This window comes from Hipposideros armiger, unplaced genomic scaffold (genome assembly GCF_001890085.2).
Source record: "Hipposideros armiger isolate ML-2016 unplaced genomic scaffold, ASM189008v1 scaffold_2, whole genome shotgun sequence".
In the NCBI taxonomy this organism is placed as follows: Eukaryota; Metazoa; Chordata; class Mammalia; order Chiroptera; family Hipposideridae; genus Hipposideros; species Hipposideros armiger.
This window is the reverse complement of record NW_017731352.1, coordinates 8,200,738-8,222,869: the sequence shown is the minus strand read 5'-3', so window position 1 is coordinate 8,222,869 and position 22,132 is coordinate 8,200,738.

Genomic DNA, 22,132 nt, shown 5'->3' with positions numbered 1-22,132 from the left:
TATAGTGCTGACTCAGCAGGGTACAGAGTGGTCCTGCTATTGGCATGAAAGCTTTTGCTTTCAAATAATATTAACCCTTCTTGGCACTGTATGTATTAATTAAGATAATTCCTGGAAGTGCTGCCCATATCAGGAGCTTTATGTTTCCATTCGTGTTTATAAGCCATTTATTAAAGATGTGAACTAGGGTACTGGCACAGGATCTAAAGTGAATTCCTCTATCCAAGGAGCTTTTTCAATGAATCTAAAGGAAAAGTTTCCAACATTCTGTTTTACTAGGTTAGTTAGTTAATATTACACTGCATAAAATTGAGGGGGGGGGGAGAGACAGAGCGAAGTCTTGGTCCCGTAGAATCTCCTGGGATAGCAAAAATCATGCCATGTAATCCATACAGAAATACATCATTGGATTTTAAATATAAAAATACACTTACAGCCTTGCAGCTCAATTGTTGGATATAATTAATTAGAATAGATTCTTATTTATAGTATATAAAAGGACTACAACAATTGCTTATAGTAATTATACAATGGAAGAATCATTGAAATCTTACTGTAACATCTGAAAACCATTGGGTTAGTATAATTTTTAAATGAATTCTTACTTAAAATTATTATTTTTTATTTTAACTACTGCAAAGCTACAGGAAAGAACCTTTGAAACTCTCCAGAGAATAACTATAGTTAATTTACGGTCACTTGAAGAATTGCTTTTGAAAGGCGACCTGAGGCATATAATGTCATTCCAAAGTATGTTTCCCTGATTTCTCTAGGTGGAAAAGTGAAATTCAGCCTCTCAGAGAAAGCTCAAGTTTCACTTGAATAGTAGGCACATCAAGAATCAAGCAAAAATGAAACTTGAACATTATTTGACAAATTTGAGTTACTGAGTATTGTAGATTGGGTAGCTAGGCGTCAACAACTCTATGGAAAATGACCACATCCTCCTGATACTTTCTTAACTCTGGTTAGAAAGTTAAATGGATAACATTTTCTCATGGGCTGACTTAGAGAGACTAAATTCATTTTGTTTTATAAATTTTAACCATCATTTCTTTAGATCTCTATTATCTTGTGCATATTATTTGTTACAGTTATACTATTTTCAGCTCAGACATTTACTTAGTTTATGAGTTATTTTCAAACTTTACACACCAAATATATTAACAAACCTTCCTTTACTGTCCACGTTATGAGATTATGAGATAATGAAAAAAAACATATCAATTATTCTTTTAGTTGTTTTATGTAAGCAAAATGCCAACTATAAAACAATGTATTTAACTTCATAAAAATATTTTCCCCTGGTAATTATTTCAGTGGGGTGGTTAGGCTTTATTATTATTGTCTTATGCGTCCTTACTTTAAGAGTTCTTTTTTGTTTTTTTTTTAGGAGTTTATTTGTTACCACTGACTCCAGAAATGTTTGCCAAAGACATTAGTACCATTGGAGAAGTGCACTGGTGCTTAATTGTCTAATGCTCCCAAAATCCAGCAATGGCTGCCGATTTTGGTAACTGAAACACAGTGATGAAAACTTTTCCTTTAGTGTAAATATCCTCACTTTTAAAAGAAAACAAGCAAATAAATTATAGCTAATAAAATAATAGTTTCTTTATAGTTCTTAAGATTGTTTTTGTCCATAGTCTAAAAATCTTGATACTGTAGACAATTTACCATTACAAAAAAAGTCAATGGTAGATTTATTTTTTTGAAATCCAAGTAAAATGACCAGTATAGTTTTTAACCACACTCAGCCACAAATTTTGAAGATCAATCAGTATAAAAACACTGATTTCTACCTTTCTTTTTTCATTTCTTATTGAAATGTGGAGTATTACAGCATCTTATAGCATCAGAATTCTGAAGCGAGAAAAAAACACTAAATTTCTCTCAGTAGCGGTGAGAAGGAAGAACTTAAGCAGATATGATTATCATTACCATTTTAATAATGAATACCATAATAATATATTAAGTACCAAAACAATTCTAGGTATATCCAAAGAAGATGATAATCTAAATTAATTTAAGACCTCATTGGGCTAGTGGAAAATAGCAAAAATAAAATCTTATTTCTATTTTTATAAGACATCGGGCATTTAAATCACATTGACAGAGTATTTCATTGGAATGTAATGATCTAAGGTGGAGGATAAAATTTTAGTGGAATGGGATGGAATGTAAGAGAGGGACAAATGTAAAAATGAGACAGTAGGAAATTACTAAGAAACATTTAAAAATTGTAGCTGGTAATGAATTTGTAGTTAGTAGTAAAAGTCATTTTTCTCTTCCTCAATTATTTATTTTTGTATTCATTTATTCAGTAAGAAGTTATAGAAATTCTATTATATTTCTAACTTTTTTATATTTGTGATAAATTGCTTTATGTTTATAATTAATAGGCTATCAAATATTTCTAAAATCTTTGTTAAAATGGAAAAGAAGGACTAAAGATTATAGCAGTAAAAAATATGGGTAACAGTTCAAAATTAATAATTTATTAAATATATATTCTTGAGCAAATAATAACTTCTCTGGATCTAAATTTCTTCCTTTGTAAAATGAAGTAGAAGCGACAAAACTTTAATACCTTTTTAAGGTGCTTTTGTCAGCGGTGAGATGAGCTGGACTTGCTGGCAGGCTGGCAGCCTGTCTGAAACTTGCTAATTCTCTATTTTGCTGGGCAAATTATATATCAACATGTCTAGTGCCATGAGGCTGTAAGGATAGACACAGTCTCAAAACCTAGATTAACCTCCAGAAATCTCAACAGAAAATATACCTTGAGCAAAGTCTTTCTCTTCCAAAATGTAGTTTCACAGACTAATGAGATTTGACTCAAAAAAGGGACTCAAGGTCCCAAATCAGATTTTTTTTTCCCCGTCCAGAGAGTGACTGGGAGACACTACGGATCTCTGTTTAAATGTGTGAGTATGAGGGGAGAGCAGAAACCTTCTTTCCTGGCTTCGTTTTAAAGAAGAACACAGAATCATGACTAAATGGCCCTGGGGACAAGCACACACTCTGATTAAGGGAAGCTGGAAAACGTTGCAAAATAAATAATTATGACTGTGGTATAAATGAACTTGTTAAGTATAGATGAAATTTGAGAAACATCAGACCTGTTGAGGGAACTTAGCTTTTGTGAAGCAAAATGTGAGTTACTATGAAATGTTACTGTTTCATACCAGAACATTATGTCAAATGGACAAAATCATAAAGTCTTCTGGGGCTCCAAACAGACAAAATTCTCTTTAAAGAATTAAATTTTTTGGTTATGAATACAAAGCAGTGAAAATCTCTTCTCTGTGATTATATGTCCAGGTCCCTATAATTCTTTCCTGTGATGATGTTTTTGTTTATCTGTAGCTTTTAATCACCGTATCTTGTAGTCATTAGATTTCTTCTCATCCTTTAGTTGGAATACTCTCCTTCCACTGCGGAAAACAGATATCATTGCAGAGACATTGGGAAAATGAGCACAATACTGTTCTAAAGGATGATATATAAATGAGCATTTATTGAACACCTACCATGTACTCAGTGACATGTGATGATGTGGGAGAGCAGATGACATTCACAGGCCTCAAGAGTGAGGTAGAGATCAGATAAGCAGCCATATCAAACATTCTCTCTCCTCATAGTTTCAATCTACCCACCTGACATGGAGAAAGAAGAAATGTACCTAATTTCTCTCACTACCAGCCTTGTCCCCCTCCAAATGTGGTCTATGACAGTTAGTGACTCACAGAGCTATAGAACAATAGGACTGGAAAAGACAATAGAAATGACATTTTATAGAAGCTGGGGAAGTGAACTAATTCGACCAGTGTCACAGAGCTAGTTACGGGCAAATGCTAACTAGAACTTGAATCTCCTATCTAGTTCAGCCACAGCTCTGATATCAGGCAACTTCCAGAAAATTGTAACTCCTCATACCCTTGTTAGTTTTTTTAGGGCTGCTAGAACAAAGTACAACAAACTATGTGGCTTAAAACAGCAGAAATGTCTTCTCTCATCTCAGTTCTAGAGGCTGGAAGTCCAAAAACAAGGTGTTAACAGTTTATACTCCCTCCAAAGCCTATAGGTAGAATCGTTCCTTGCCCCCTCCTAGCTTTTGGTGATGGCTGGGAGTTCTTGGTATTCCTTGTCTTGTAGCTGCATCACTCCAACCTCTGTCTCTGCTGTCACATGACTTTCTTCCCTATGCATCTGTCTTCATTGCATCTTCTCTCTTCTTATAAGGACACCAATCATATTAGATTACAGGCCCACCCTACTCCAGTATGACCTTAACTAATTACATCTGCAATGACCTTATTTCCCAATAAATCCACAAGGATTAGGAATTCACCATCTTTGGGGGAGGGGGAGGAGGTGAGTGGTACACAACTCAACTTATACCCCGCTGCATGTAGGCTAAGGCCTACAAAAATTGGAAGGGAAGTGGAGAGAGCAGTGAAGGGAGTTCTTCTCTATCTCCCTCATATTTCCTCTGGTTTCATTTGGCACTCAATTTATGCTCTGTTAACAAAACTGGGAGGAGCTTTGCAACCAAGAAAATAGGAAGAATGCTCATTTCTATTCCTCTCTTCTTCTCAATTCTCAAAGCAGTTTATTGTCTCCATTTGGAGAAACCAGGGCAGTCTTTGCCTGCTGCTTCCTGCCCATGGCTTCCTGTCTCTCATCATAAAATGCAAGCCTTGCTTACCTAGCCAGGTTCACGGTCATTACTGGCTGACCAGGCAGACAGCATCACAATGGCTAATGGAAATATTCTTCTCAGCATAAACTGTGCAGTTCTCTAATTTGTTTAGCTAAACTGCATTAGTCATACTAAAAGTTTTATTTTCAGAGTCAAATACAGGAAGCTGGAGAGGACATGCTGTATTTTTGAAAATTAAAGCATTAAAAAAAAATAAGGTTGGCATATTGATTAGCTAATTTTCTAAACAGAGGCTCATTGCTTTTAATCCTCGGCATTATTGTAAATTCTGTTTCTGCCTATAGGTCAATACTGCTCCATGCTATTAAGAAAACTCTAAGAACACACTCATATTTCATGTTAAGTTTTGCTTTAAGATGACCTTTGTTAAGATATTACTGAATTGGGTGAGAGAGGTGTGGCCTGGGATTTCCACAGGACCTTGCCACTGTAAATTTGGATGAATGAACTGAGATTCTTTGCCTGAGTTGAAACTAACACTTATGCTCATAAACATGATTTTTGTATGTTTTTCTAGCCGTCAAAGGCAAGCCATTGTGGGTAATAATTCTGCCATTTCTATGGAGGTCACTTCATATGACCTGTTTTTTATTTCTTCCAGCCTTCTCTAGGAGTGGGCCCTTAAGCATATCTTTTCTTCTGCTTACTACTTATTGTTTGTTCATTCATTTGTTTGTTTGTTTATAACAAAGAACAAAGAACAAATGGCCTTTGTCAAGGACTCAGTCAGTGCTACTAGATTCGTCCTATTATTAGAGTGTCAGGCATATTACTAGTAGCCTAGATTCTGATAGGTGAATAATCTTCCTCATCATGTACACAGTGTTTTAGAGGGTCAATTACTCAGATACCATGGTTGCAGATTATATAAAGCCCTTCTGGTGTGTTATCACATAGTGAGACATCTTGAAATCTCCCCCTCCAAATAAACCTGATTGATTACAGCCTCCATTTCATCAGATTCACTATTATTGTTTTCAATGCCTAGCATGATGTCCATGTCACAGTAAGTCTCAATAGTCTGTTGCATTACGGTGAGGAACAAGCAGACAACTGTTTCTTAGTCTACATTTAAAGCCAGAATTTCTTATTCTTGCTCCTGAATTCAGCCACTCCTACAATAAAGGTTTTACTAGACCCCTATATTGATGAAAACTTCTCATAATGCAAGAGCAGAGGAAAAGCCTATTATTTGAAAAATTCTCAGATGAATCACCTTACAGGTAAATGTTTTCGATTCAGTGGCTTTAGTATAGGCCAAACAGGAAAAAATTAACTTGAAAGAAAATGGTGGAAAGGTTTATGCATTTTTCTCCCAAAGTTTAGCTACAGTAATTAGATTAGAAAACCAATCACTTTATGTTTGCTACTGGAGTTTATTTGAGATAAGCAATTCATTTAGTAGATTCTCCATTGCCAAGTTAATTTTTTTATGACATTTGCAAATGGATCAGACAGTGCAACATTACCTCCTTCTCCTTACAAAAAGAGAGGAGAAAAAAAGCAGCACCAAAAGTAAATGTCCCAGGCATAGCTCTCACAGAATTCAAATTACCCAATTCAGCGTTTGAAGCTAATCTAAATGGCTTTACCCATCCCTACCACTGCCTTCCCACACTGGAAAGATGTCCCCCTGTAAGATGTCTTCATGATGAATGAGCTAATGTTTATGAAGCACTTAGAGATCCTTGGGCAAGACACTATCTAATTACAAAGTATAGTTTTCATTATTAAATGGAAGCGATTTTCCCCCCTGTGTTTTTTGTTATCCATACTATTTCCATGCCATACCGTCCTGATGGTTTCCATTGCAAAGTGGAATCAGCTTCTTAAAAATAAGGGTGGGGGTGAAATGAAAGCTCAATAATTTTAAGTCACAGTGCATTGCACATGCCCAGAAAAGCCTAGATCACTTCCAAATTCAAGGACTAATAAAAATTGGAAGCACTCCAGTAATTTTAAATTGCTTTGCACATTGAAGAGTGATTTAAAATCATTGAAGTGATTCAATTTTTTTATATGCACTTCAATTTAGAAGTGAGTCAGACAGACAGCATCATAGTGTAGAATAGAAGTCCAAGATATTGAATTAATGTTTAAAAAGTTAGGAATTCGACTAAAACATAACTGGAGGACCCAAGATCAAACAATCACCAGAGTCAACTGGGTCATTAAGTTGAAGGACCATGTGAGTCCTTCAAGGCCTGTCCTCACCTTGTCCATGGTCATCTCTTTTTCTTCTGAACTAACAGTATTTATAGTCTTTAGTGCTAATTTATAAATGCATTACATATGCATTTTTACATTCCTAAGATTTATTTTTCAGTATTGTTATTTATTTTTGTCTGGTCATTTAATTTTCATATCAGTGAAACTTTATGTAGAACTATAATGTGAGTCACAAATGCGATCAACATATGTAACTAAAATTTTCTAGAGCTACATTAAAGTAAGAAAAAGAAGAAATGTGAAATTAAGTTTAATAATGTATTTCATTTAACCTAATATATCCAAAATGCTGTCATTTCAATGTATAATTAATATATACAATTATTGAGATATTTCATATTCATTTTTATTTTTGTCTTTGAAATCTGATGTGTATTTTACAATTATAGCATGTCTCATTGTGTTGAGTAGCTGCATGTCAAATGCTCTATAGCCACATGGGGCTAGTGGCTACCATATTGGAGAGTGCAGCCATAGATTATAAGCACCTTGAAGGTATGAACTGTGTTTTCTACTTTGCAACCTCAGTTAGAATTTGAGTTTGCATTTTTTTCATTGTTTTTGCCATCTCTTTACTTTGTGGCTCTAACAGTCAACACTGCAGACTTATTAGCATAAAAAGAAAACCAAACAATCCAGTGAACATGCTTCGGGCCATATGCAGTGTGACAACATCTATTCTACCTGAGCTGCATATAAGATTGAAACAGAAAGCTGACATATGGAGTTTCCTGAAGGCCTACGGCTAAATTTCAGCATCTATGCATTTATGCATAACATTCAAATATGGCCAAGGCAAAGACCTCTCTATTAACCATGATAGAAAGAAGAAAAAGAAAACACAAGAATAATTTTTGGTGGTCAAATTGAGCAAGGCTTTATTCACAGTTACAAACAAAGGAACATCATTTTCCCAGTAAAGACACTGGCCAGTGATTGGTTCCTATCTCAAGTCTCTGCTGGAAAAGGCATCCTATGCTCAGGGGACAGATTTTTCAAAGCCTCCCAGGCTAGCCCATGAGTATATGAGTAAATGTAAAAAAGATGCCACCACACAGTGGATGCATTGTCGTGAAAGCAAATGATTTTACGTGACTCAAAGCAAAGAAAGGATGTGTAAGGCCACACATGACAGTTTGATGGATCGAGATGGATGGCCAAAGAGAAACTCAGTTAAAATTCTTCCTTTGAAAATTCCTCCACTGGAGAATTTCATAGAACTACACTGTATTTGTTTCCTTCTTTGTAAGTCCTTTAATTATTTATTTGTGATTCTAAAAACAATGTATGTTTTTTATAGCAATGTTGAAAGTTGAAAAGGAAAACAAGTAATAAAAGATGATCTTACTTCCCACTGGCCAAAAGAAATCCTTTTTAACATTTTTTACATATTTCCTTCTAGTCTTTCTTTCATGGATTTTTATATAGTTGAGATATTAGTGTGGTTTCTTTATTTTACATTTTAATGTGAGCATTTTCTTATATAATTAAAAAACCTCTTAGACAATTGACTTTGTCACTCCGATAACACTTATTTCCATTATAAATGATGATGTGATGAACATCTTTGCATCTAAATTCTTTCCTACATTTCAATTGTTTGTTTAAAATAGATTGTAGAAAAGTGACTGGGTCAAAAAATATAAACTTTGTAAGGATTTTGAAATTATTTTGCTATGCTCTGTTAAAAAAAGGCTACATTTTCCTTCTGTTAGATATTTCTACCATGTTTGGTACACAGTATAAAACCAGGTCGTCTTGACATGTTTATTTTTAGTTTTCTTCCAAAATCATTGTTCTAATTCCACGTATGTGATCTTGTTGATAATATTCCATATTCCATGTCAACAACTTGGTGAAATATCCCCACCCCAGCAGCAACCTGCCTTTAGCATCTACTCACATTATTTGTGAACAGACAGTAGAGGGAGGGGAGCTTTTGAAAAATATTCGCCTCCATTAAAATGTATTATTGCTTTAAGTTCAGCAGGTAGATTAGTTGGGAAAGATTTCCTTTCTATATATTCTAAGACAGCACCACTTGATATTCCCTCACTCCTATTATCTGGTGAACAAAATCAGTTTTTAAGATTTGTAATAACTTCCATTTATTGAGAGTTTACTATGTTCCAAACATTTTCTATTTTGGATTTTGTCATGTCATCCTCATAACAACTAGGAGGAAGACACCGTTATCAGTCCTTTTTACTGATAGGAAACCTCAGCCTTAGAGATTAAGTAACTTCCTCAAGTTACAATGAATGCTATTAAATGACCATCAAGAGTCAAACCCAGATTCTATAGAGAGTCCATTTTGACAAGAATTGCCTGTTCTTAACTGCTACCACTCTCAAATTTAAGCAGAAATTTTCCCTTCCTCTTTTATTATCCCAGTGTGTCCTATACTTTCTGCTTTCTTTGCACTGGCAGCCCTTCATTGCACATATCTGTTTATTAGTTTCTAGAGGGCAAGTCAGTGCCCTGCTTTTCCTCTTATCCCTACTCCCCAACACAGTGCCAGGCACCTCATAGGTGCCCAAGAAACATCTTTGAATAAATGGTGTGGGTCAAAAATCTTGGAAGAGAGACATCAGATGGTATGTTTTGATGTTATTCTTTTAAGAGCTTGTAATTTTTTCAGCATAGATGGTCTTGTTCTTATGAATGTCATTTAAAATAATCATCCAAAGAAGAGGAACTGAATCATTTAGTCCTGTGAGAACTTGTGGCTACTAAAACGACATTGAAGGTACTCTGGGTTACATTTGGCCTGTAACACAGCAAAAATTTAGTCAACACTCTTTCAAAGATTTCCAAACTGTTGCAAACCAAAAACCATTTTTTGAAAAAAATCTAAATTGATGTCTAATGACTTTGTTAGAAGTCATGTGAAGCTTCATGGTTTCAATTGTTTTACTTTGATTTTTTTTTTCAAGTGCAGTTCAGTGGGCGTGAACCTACACAAACCAAAACAAAAAAGAGGTTTGTACAGAGTCTTTGGAAACTTCGATGCATGGTACTCGTAGCTTTATTCAGTCACTCAAGGGGATCAATGTCTGACATTGCAGTCTACCACATTAAGAAAAACGATGACTCCTCAGGCAGTTAGAATAAAATGTTTAAAAACTAAATAGGAGGAAACTATTTAATGACTCTTGTGTGTGTTTACGACTTCTGTGTGGTTTTCAAATAAGAATGGATGTGTTCTTTGTAGAGAAAAGAAGTTGTGTGAAATCCCAAATGCTCAGGTTAAGACCTAAGGATGTAAAATGTCTTCCTGACAGAGTGTTCCTACATAAAAAAAAGGTTTTAAATACAGTGATTGAGAAACAAGCTTTGATTCATCTGACTTATGCAGTTTGGGATGGAATGATACATCTTTAGCAGTGTCTCTATTTTACTCTTGTTATTTGTTTAACGTTTTAACAAAGGACCACTTTGGAGGTTTTGTACACATTGTCTTTGATTTTGTGTCTATTGCACCAGCAGTAGAGTTTGACATTATTATTTATACTTAGTACCTTTCTTTTATTTGATAGCCTTGCTACACTCAAGTGAAATTAATATGGGAAAAATGCAGCTGGACATGAAAACAACAATTTAGGGTGGTTTGAGTTAGGAGTTTTGTATATACATTTACAGAAGCACATTATATTATATAAATGTACATTCTTTACATATGTAAATGCATATATTTATATTCTGTATATAGGTACCTCTATCTATTGGGTTGTTTGAAAAGTCATGATGCATTTTTCCAATGAAAAACATAGAAAAGATATGTCATGACTTTTCCGACAACCCAATATGTATTTGGCATACTTATAAGTATACTTATAGAACGTTTATAAATCAGCTATGTGTAGAACCTCCCCCCTGTCTTTTCCTATACCTTCTGTTTTCAGAAGTATAATGATACTGTTTTCAAAGTTAACTTAGACAAAGACTAAATTTTTTTTCTCATATCATTTTTCATGGACTGCCAATATGTTTGCAATGAGAGACACCAGCTTTTGTAGAAATATGAAATCTTTTTTTCTAATCGTTCACCATAGGACTGCTCCACAGGGATGTAATTGGAATGCATGGGGCAGCTCACTGTGGCAGCCATGCAGAGATGGGGGATGCACTGGGTCAGTCTCAGGCGATCTGTAACTAAGCAGAGACATTCAGGAAAAGTGACAACTGGTATCAAAAGTTGATGAAGTGGCACCAAGAAGGTGTTCTGAAAAGTGTAGTGCAATGAAAGATTGAAATTAAAAGACACAAAGCTTGATTAGATACCAAGGAACAGGTACTTCATGAAAATTTTTCCTAATGACTTTCTGTTGTTATTGTGCAATTTCTATCCAGGTTTCACTACATTCATTGGCTTAAATGTATCGCTCATGTTACAGCTGGTTCTCAGGGTAACTTTTCCCCAAATCTGCTAGGTATTTAAGTTCTGCTTTGGCACCATTGGAAGTCTAGTCCAATTCAACTCAGGTTAATGTGGGTAAGGTGGCTGGTTTTTAATAGATACTAGGTTCACATCCTGATGCAGCGGGTGTGCTGTGGGTGAGGTGGAGATATATCACTAGGAGAGCAAAACCCAAGGTGGAAACCCATGGATGGGAACATCAGTGGAGCAAATAGCTTCTAAGTATCAACAATTGCTCTTCAGGGATAGAGAGATGAACCATAAATTGTTCAGTTAGACTTGGTCTTACCCTTCAGGAGGCATTGCTTATAGAGAGTAAATATTGCACCTTAATTCATCTGTGAAGTGGGTCAGGAGGCTCAACTGGAACTTTGAGAAATTCTAGACGAGACCTGGAGTTTCTCAGGGGTGCCTCAGGAAATAGGATAGTAAGGGGCGGGATGGGGCAAAAAGGAGAAGAACCAAGAGGAAATGCTCTGGATCTTCCATCCCTACTTCAACCAGAGTAACGCCACATGATGTTTCACTTGAATAAAAGGGCTTTGTTATTTAAAGTGCTCTAAAGATCTCTGCTTTAGATAATTATTTACACAGACACTGAAGTAGCGCCGCATACTTCACTGATACTAAAAACCATCATTGCTGATTGCATTGAGACACACAGGTCTGTTGCAGAACCCTACGCAGGATAATAAGAAAGATCAGTGCCCCCTGTGGTTGTTGAGCAAACTGTCTCTGTGTAACCTAGATCTTGTTAGACCCTAGTATCTTCTTGGATAAGCTGCTGTGACACAATCAGGTAAAAATGAAGTGCTGGTGCATCTTATAAGAGAAGACAGCAGTCACTGAACATCACAGTTGCTGAGGGATGTTTAGGTATTGAAAAGCCTGCAATGAGGCCTGGCTATAATTCCAGCATGCTGGGTGGTGCTGGGTGTTCATATTTTAGGGCCTCTAACCATCTTACAACACTTCACTAGGTAGAGAATATCTAGATTTCTGTAGCATGGTGATGTGATCTAGGAACTCGATTTAGTACAAACTCAAACTTCTCAAACTGCTTCCATTTGGCAAGTGTTAGAGCAGCTTCCTCGAATACATTGGTTGTGTGAAGCTAGGTAACAAACTAGGCCAAGATATTCTATAGGAGTACAGTATCTTCTCTACCCAGGACTAAAGAAAACTCTATTCTAGAACTTCTGGAAGAGGATGCGATAATGGCATCAAAAGATCCTAGTATTATTTCTGCTATATCAGCATATACTCAGGTAGTAAGTTCAAAGGTCTTGAGTCATCCAGGAGATAACTAGTTTCTGCATGTTGGATCATCAACCTAATATAAAATTGTGCCTTTAAAAGGCTACTCAGACTGGGTCACAGGTTTTCATTTTCATGCTCCAGAGGCATAAATTTGTCTTGAATAGGGCAATCGTCATCTTGACAGAGTGGTCAAACAAAGCCCAAATCATTGTAGAGAGCAAGTCTTGGTTTAGGTTTCAGAAGGCTGATTATTTCATACATTTCTATTGAGTGTATAGTACAAAGCATGGAAACATATTCTATATTGTTGATGGATAATTTTATTGTTCATATTTTCATTTTCCAAAGTTTTCCAAGGACTTTGGGTTACCTTTATGATTGGAAAATAATAAAATCATAAACATTTTAAGCTCTCTTACCAACAATAAATAGACACATTTTATAAGCTAAAAAAAAAAGAGCTAGACAACAACTGGGAAGTTAGTGCTGAACTCATTTCAAGAAAGTTCTGAAATCTACCTCAAGAAAGGTGTTGAGATCAATGAAAAACCTATATTCAGGTATCAAAAGATGGAAGCATGAGTCCTTTCCAGGAACAACTCAGCAAATTCTGCCACATTATTTTCTGTTTCCATGGACTTATTATTATTCAATTTTCCTCATGTACAGCAACTTTAGTCCAGTGGCACTGCTTTTGTCCCACAACACTTCTTAGCTTCAGACACTTCTATTCACACTTATTCCAGGATCATTAAGTTAAAGGACTTTTGATTAGGCCACAATGAATACAGCCATCTTTCAAATAAGTCTTTCCATGTACATTTATTAATATTGTTGCATATTTCTTGTCACTTTCAATGTCCCTAAGGCTTTGATATCTTTTCTTCATTTATATCATATTACGAAAGACTTGCCTCTCAAATACTACCATAATTATTGACTTTCATAATGGCCACTTTAATTGAAATCATTTGGGATTTCCCAAAGGTAGTCATTCAAGTGCTGTATAAGAGAATGACCTATTAGCAGTTTTAGAATGGTACACATTATTAGCAAGGGGAATTCCCCTTTCATTCATCTTATATCCCAAGGATTATATCATTTCAACAGGAACAAATCTGTTTCTCTTCAGGATTCCATTAACTAACATGTGGGCTTACCTACTATATACTTTATTAATACATACCTCATGCTAGGTTTATTATTAATTCAGAGAGCTTGTATGAGTTTGGTTATCATTCACAATAAGATTAATTTATTCTTAGAACTGGAGATTGTTAATGAACACTAAAATTCTCATCAGAATTCCTTATTTCACAGGCTTTCTAATAAGTTGGCAGACATGGTGATCCTAAGTGGAACATTATAAAAATATTTTCATTTTGGTAGGGATGTTTTAGAACCAATTACTTTAAAATACCTTTAACCAAAATTCACTAAAAGGAATCATAAATAACTATCTTTACATTCAATTTATATGGATAAGCAATCTAATCATTTATTCTTTCAGCATATTTATTGAATGCTATTTTTATGTGTAAAGTATTGTTCTAGATCCTACGGTCAGGGTTTTTTAAATAAAGAAATAATTTCAATATATGTTCTAGTATTTAATGCAAATTTATATTCTGTCTTGCACTGTGAAGAAATTAAGCTGATTTATTTTTTAAGTCACAATATTGAAATACAAAATTGATTACTCAGAATTAAAAACAATGACATAATTAACCAGAATTCCTGATGACCAAAGAGTTCCATATTGGGTTAATGGTGATTTTACTTTATTTACTGCCATAGGACCTAAAGGTATCTGTGAACTAATTACAAGCCTCATAGTAGCTACGGAAGGAAATGAGAGAGACGGCCCTGGAGTCGGTAGGTACTAGGTTAAGCTACTCATGCTTTACCTTCTTTCTTCCAGATGCAGATATTGTTATAATATCAAAATACATCACTCATTATTCAATTCAGGGATCTTTAGACTCATCAGTTTCTTCAGTGCTAGGGTGCCTTCATATGCAAAATTCCTACCGCTCAATATATTGCTAAGATAAGCCTTTCTAGAGCTAGGTGAGGTTTTAAATTTTACAATGTACATGAACTAACTGTATTTTAGACATTTACTGATACTATGTCATATGCTATTTAGGTTCCTATTTAATGGCCCAGTAATTTACTTCATTTTTTACTACATGTTCAGCTGAATTGACTACTTAATCACAAAGGGTTTGCACCCAGTGATTTATCACCACCACCTTCCATACAATAAATAATTGGAAAGTCTAACCAATTTAACTAATGTCTTCAAAATAGTGCAAATATGCACCTGAATATTTAAGCCTACAAAATGATCTGTTATTCAAAGATCCTAAAGTTTCAGACGTGTTTGCCAGACAGACAATAACATAAAATTTTAAAAGACTAAACTTTCTGAGATTTGTCAGCATGAACTCACCTTGTGATGTTATTTTAATTTTATTTTCTGAACTTAATACATATTAGCTTTACTCACTTGAGATTGGAACTGTACTCCTTGACCCATCAGCGAGTGTATTTTTTAAAACAGTAGCAGGTAACAACAGCTCTTTCAAAATAAGGAAGGGAAGCTCTAAACGTACATTGGTTTATTGTACTGTTGTTTTGTGTTTCTCTCTCATATGGCTATTCAAGTGGTTGCTGATTATTTTTATCAAATAGTATAGATTTATGCTTAGGTTTTTGGCAGTGTGAACAATGAGCACAGGATTTATTTACCTCCAAATGATCATTTGTAATGGGTTGAACACATTACATTCATGTTAATTTTATATGAGCCCAAGGTTTTCACATTTTTTGTAGACCTAATATTGATTCTAATTTTACTCAGGAGAGAGAGGGAATGAGTGATAGAATGAAAGAAAATATGAGTTTTCCTAACACCTTCTTCTTGGAAGAAATATGCAGACATTACGCAAGCCGATGGACAATTTTCCTTTGCAAACTGGGTCAGGAAATGTCAATTTCATTCTAAAAGGAAAACTTAAATTTGGAGAAAAGAATGATTATGCAAAAATTAACATGAAGCTTCTTTCAAAACATTTAATTATGTGCCAGAGAAGAACAGTATTATAAGGGTCAATTGAACAAAAGAGTAAGGAAATTTACTTTTTTAGATCACATGCCACATTTAAAAGTACATCCGACATATAGCATCCAAGTCAAATCAAAAGCATGTGATTTAGAAAAAATGGCGGTGGCCTGAATCTCTACTTCTCTACACATCTTCCTTAAAAAAACCTATAAGATCAAAAGGAATGCAAAAAAACCATAGAGGATCCATGCCTCAGCATCATTACTAGGAAACTGAGAATAGTTTGAACTTTGCATTGCCTATAAGTAGAGAATCACATACCAAATTCCAACAGAGCTTCCCCTGCCTCTGCAAGTCTATAGGTGAAGACAGCAGAGAGGAAGGGGATCTTTGGCTACTCCATGGGAAAAAGTAGATAGGAGCCCTTGTCTTTAGATGAAGCACAGGCAAAATCATCCTCAGAAAGAGAATGATCAACACTAAGTGGTAAAACACTGAGCACAGATCTAGGCCTGGGTGGCTCACTGCATCATGTACCTACAGGGAAGGGACTTGAAAGTGAGCAGTAGTAGACACCCAAATGTTACCAGAAAAAAGAAAACAGACATGTGTGTATTACAAGGGCTCACTGTGTATCTGGGAAAACCTATCTGAAATGATCAGCTCTAAGATATACCCTAGTAAAACTGTTAGAATTTAGAGGAAACAACAACAAAACATCCTCAGGACCTTTGAGAAAAAGAATAAATTATTCAAATGGCTAAAAAGTTAGGCTGGTTTTAGATTGCTCATGCGCAACATACTGAGCAAAGCGGCACTAGAGTACAGTTAAGACACTCAATGAAAATTTATGTCAAGGATTTTATACAATACTAAGCTGTCTTTCAAGTATCAAGTGTTATAGAAAAAAACAGTTTTAAACATGCAAGAACTGAGGGAATCATTTATCCATAAACTGTTCCTAAAGAATCTACTAGAGGTAGAACTTTATCTGACCAAGAGATAACTGGGAAAACTTAGGCAAAAGGACTAATGGTGACTATATATATATATATATATATATATATATATATAATTATAAATGTAGTCATAAAATAAGAGTGGGAACATGGTGGAATAATAGCATATAAATGCTATATGCTCTGGAAAGTAGAAAGAATACAACTTTTAAATTGTGGAGAAGATGGACAGAGAAAGAGGACGGTAGGATGAGATCATTAATTCTACTATATGGGAAATAGGTGGGAATCAATGGAAATTATCTAAAACTGAGTAAGCATTTAGAAAAGGTTCAGAAAAGAGGGGATTAAAGGCACTGTAAAATGCACAAATGCACAGGTAACCACTAGAACAAAGTGAAAACCTTTCTTAATGACAAGAAATAAAAAGACAAAAAAGCAAAATGTCATACCATGTAGAGAAAAAAAACCCATATGAACTATAACATAAAATGCATGGAAATTGTGACACAAAATATTATGACAGTTTAAATAAAACATAAAAATGATATAAAGAAACAGAACCGGCTGAATTAGCCCATTAAAAGAAAAGCATTCAAACTGATTCAAAAGGAAAAATGTAACTATATGGTGACAAACACCTAAATAGAATGATTCAAAAACAACAACAGCAGCAGCAACAGAAAACCCTCAAAAACAAACAAACAAACAAAACTGGCAAAAATATAACCAATAATACACTATGGAATATAATTCAGCCATAAAAAAGAATAAAATCTCGGGCTGGCCGAGTGGCTCAGTTGGTTAAGAGCTCGCTCAAGAGTTTGAGCTCTGAGCAACAGCGGTTCGAGTCCAGCCCGAGCTGAGCAGCCGCTGAGCTGCCAACAGGTAGCAGGATGGCTCAGCTAAAAAAAAAAAAAAGAATGAAATCTTGACCTTTGCAACAACATGAATGGAACTTGAGGGTGTTATGCTAAGTGAAAAAAAATCAGAGAAAGCAAATACATATGATCTCACTTATATGTGGAATCTGAAAAACACAACTCAGACACAAAGAACAGATGGGTTGTTGTGTGTATGTATGTGGCGAGCAGAATGGGTGAAACGGGTGAAGGGGGTTAAAAGGTACAAACTTCCAGTTATAAAATAAGTAAGTCATGGGAATGTAACATACAGCATGATGACTATAGTTAATAATATTTTATTTCACATTTGAAAGTTGCTAAGAGAAAATCTTAAAAGTAGTTATCACACACACAAAATTTTTGTAACTACGTATGGTGATGGATGTTAACCAGACTTATTGTGGTGATTGTTTTGCAATAAATACAAATATCTGAAACTAATATAATGTATGCCAAGTATATCTCAATTAAAAGAAAAGAAAAGAAAAAGTTGCAGTCTTGACATCAGATAAAGAGATTTTAAGCCAAAAAGTATTAAGACTCTCTGTAATCCTAAAAGCTGTAATTCCTTATGTAGATTTAACAGTTATGAATATCTCTGAGTCAAAGTAAAATAGGTACATTGATAATATAATATTTTTGACACTCCATCCTTAGTGTAAAACAAGTCAACTGGATTAAAAAATAAGTAAGGCTATAATAGAAGTAAACAACATAATCAATCATAGCTTATGGACATATCTCAATGTTTTACTCTGATAATAGAGAATGTGCCCGCTTGTCAAATGCACATAAAATATTCACAAAAATTGATCATATAACAGGTACTTAGAAAAGTCCATATGTTATAGAACAGTTAAATATTAAAGAGAACATTCCTTGATTACAATGGGATAAAGCTTTAAAAAATTCATTTAAAGCCTATTCCACTTGGAAACTTTAAAAAATATTTTTATTCTTAGCTGAAAGAGGAAATGCAAACCAAATTAAAGTATTTGTGAAAAATAATAATGAGGAAATACTATGTACTTAAATCTATGTTATTCATTTAAAGTAGCAATCAGAAACAATTATTTTCAAGGTATATCTCAGTTAAAGGACTAATGTTTTACTATGCAAAGAACTTTTTAACAGTAAGCTAAACAGACTAAAATTCAAAATGAACAAAGCATCTAAACAGATACTTAAAAAAAAGATACTAAAATGGTCCTCAAGTCTATTAAAAGATGTTCAATTTTATTCTTATTCTTAAATAAGAATCACAAATTTAAAACTACACCAGATACTCACTGGCTAGATAGGCAAAACTTCAAAAGATTGACATTATACTTTTGGTAAGGCTGTTGGAAAACAGATTTTCTCAATTCATTGTTGGTGGCAATGCAAGATGGGGCAACCCTTTTGAAGGAGAATCTGACAGCATGTAACAACACTACAAATGTATTTGAGTCTGAAATCCCACTTCTAGGAATTTAACCTGAAGATACACCTCTAACAAGCATCGATTGTAATTACAAACTACTGGCAATTCTTAATTTCCCAAGAAAAGAAGACTGAATAGATTATGGCTGCAATACGCTGCAGCCGAAAAAAGAATGAGCAAGATCTCTATGAACTAATAGAGACGGATTTCCGATCTTTAATGTTAAGGGGAAAAAGGCAAAGTGCAAAAGCATTTCTACAGCATGTTACCATTTACGTAAGAAAGAAGGAAAAATAAGAAAACATGCTTATTTTGTGAAAAGAAATATAAGAAAGAATAAACCAGGAACTTATGGGACTGATTTCTTATGGTGGGGAATTTATAGGGGAGAGAGCAATATTCTCTGAGTATATTTTTTGTATAATTTTGACTTTTGGAATCAAGTAACTAGTTTGCAGAGTCAAAAATAAAATCAAACTAACAAGGATCGGGGATCCCTAGCACAAGATGTTTGCTACCGGGTTACCTTAACCAAGGAATCAAAATTAATATCATTAATAAAGGGCACGCAGACACCGTATCTCCCCTGATATAATAATCTGGATGAAAACATTGCTTATGTAGTATTCCAGCCAAAATGCATAACCTGACCCTCATAAAAGAACATCAGAAAAACTGAAATAATGAGATTTTTCTGTAAAACAATGGACCTGTAGTTTTTCAACACTTTTTATGTCAAAGGCACGAAAGACAAAGAAAATCTTATGGACTGTTCTAGATTAAAATATACTAAAGAGATCCTGATTGCATCCTGTACTGGGGAAGATATTTATACAAAATACATTATTGGAATAATTGAAGAAATGGAAACATTGGCTGTGTATTCGATAACAACATTATATCAGTGTTAAATTTTCTGAATTTGAAAACTTGTTTTCAGGAAATAAACACTAACATATTAGGGGTTAATGTGTGCAATTATATCCAGCTACTCCCATATACTTTAGAAAAAATATGAAATATCTACAGAGAGGATGATAAATCAATATGACAAAATGTTACAGTTTGGTGAACCTGGGTAAGAATATTCAGTTCTTTATACTCTTACAGTTTTTCTGTTTGAAGTTATTTTGAAAAAATGTTTTTAAAAAACCATAGAAAATAAATTGCGTTTGCAACTGTCACTCAGGCAACATTTTTTATAGTATTGTTACAGATTATAAGGTAAACATTAATATCTGGACGGAGAGCAGTATAAACTTTTTAAATCACCCAAAAATAAGTGCCTCTATTGTGATATGGGTTTTAAAACAGTTGATCTAAACATGATTCTTTATTCTCCTGCTTTGATGCTCTTTCTATGGGGTTGCACTGATTTACTCATCAGTAATGGTGAGGTTTTCTTTTGTAAATTTCTACATGTATAACATTAAATTATGAAACAATTTGAAAAGTGTTTTTAAAAATTAGGTATTTAGGTGTCACTCCAATTTTAGAAATGAAAGGTTTTAAAAATGTGGGGACATGTGGTCATGGCACAGCAGTTAAGGCAATGGACTAAAAAGCTTGGAAAATATAGAAATGTAAACAAAATAGAAAAGAAAAATTATTGAGTAATGATTTCATGAAGGAGAAGAGAATTAAATTGTTTTTGCATTTTTTTGAATGAAGGGTTGAAATCATTTGCAAAAAAAGGAATATATAGGAAAGATAAGAATAGATGGAAATGTTGACTTCTTAATGAAAATAAATCCACTGTATTCTAAACATAGGACATTTGCACTTGAATTCACTAAATTTTCCTTCCAGAAAGTGGTCTCTCTTATAAAAAATGAAAAACAATTTGCTGATACTCCGTTTCATTAAGTAGATAAATCAATAACTACATAAAGCTTGAGTAGCTTGTTGGCACAAACTTGCGTGACCTTATTTTCACTTAAAATGTATCAAGATTTGTCCTGGCATTTGAAAAGAAACACTTTTAAGTTGTCAACCAAAAAAATCTATACAAACAAGTGAATAATCAAATTATTCAGTTTTTATGCATATAATGGTCGAACAAAGGGGGAGAAAAGAAAACGAGGGAAAGAAATAGATGAGAATTTTCCAGGGAGCTGTTCAAACTGAAGAAGATGTGATTAAGAAACAATCACACAGCACCATGTAAAGATCTAAAAACACGCCTTATCCTAAATCAGGCCTACAGCCAATTGTGGATTTAAGTGTAGAGGACAACCAGGTCACTCTCCCTTGAGCCTCTTAACCATCAGACCCTTTCCCTGGTGTTAATGCTTTTACTGCCATGGGGTGAATTGGAAAAGGGGCCAGGAGTTCCCTGCCCAGGACCTCCTAAGCAGTACATCTGTCATGGATCATGTTATAGAACAGAAATGTTTATTTTTGATCCTATTCATTTCAACTGGCAGGCAGTTATTATTAGAATGAAAAATTAAGCCATTATGCCTTCGAAGGCTTGCTGGCTCTATCAAATTTATGGAGTTAATACAGAAAATTATTTTTCATAGCTGATAGAACCAGCTGTATGTAGACAGCTGGCCTTTTCTGAAGTAGTAGGAAGAAACACAAAATGGCAGCCATGTTGGGATGCCCCTTACCGGGATGGAGGCATCAATGGTGATTGCTGGTTTGGCAACACATGATGAGATATCCTATAAATGATGTAATCTATTTTGAGAGAGGGTTTTATTTTTGTTAGTGTCCCTATAGGAAGGAAACAAAAGCCATACCTTCACATTTTCTAAAAATAAGCCTCTGTACTCCTTAAGTAGCATTGTTATTTATAGGCCTGCCATTTTTCTGTTATTTAGAGAATGTTTCAATTAACATTTCTGCTACAAAAATATTCATGTAGCAATTACAATTTTTCAGAAACCAATGAAGTGCAAGTATAGCTACTTCCTATTTATAAACCACTCCTCTAATATCTTTAGAAGCTGCTCATTTCTTGAAAAAGATTTGAGTCATAAAAAATGCAAAGCACAATAAGTACTGACGTGGTGCTTTTCATTCCAAGTGCTTTATAGTGATAACTTATTCAGGCCACCTCTGTAAAGGTCATGCTGATGATGGTACCCACTAGACCAGAACAGTATTGCATCCTTGTGGGGTGGGGGTGGTGG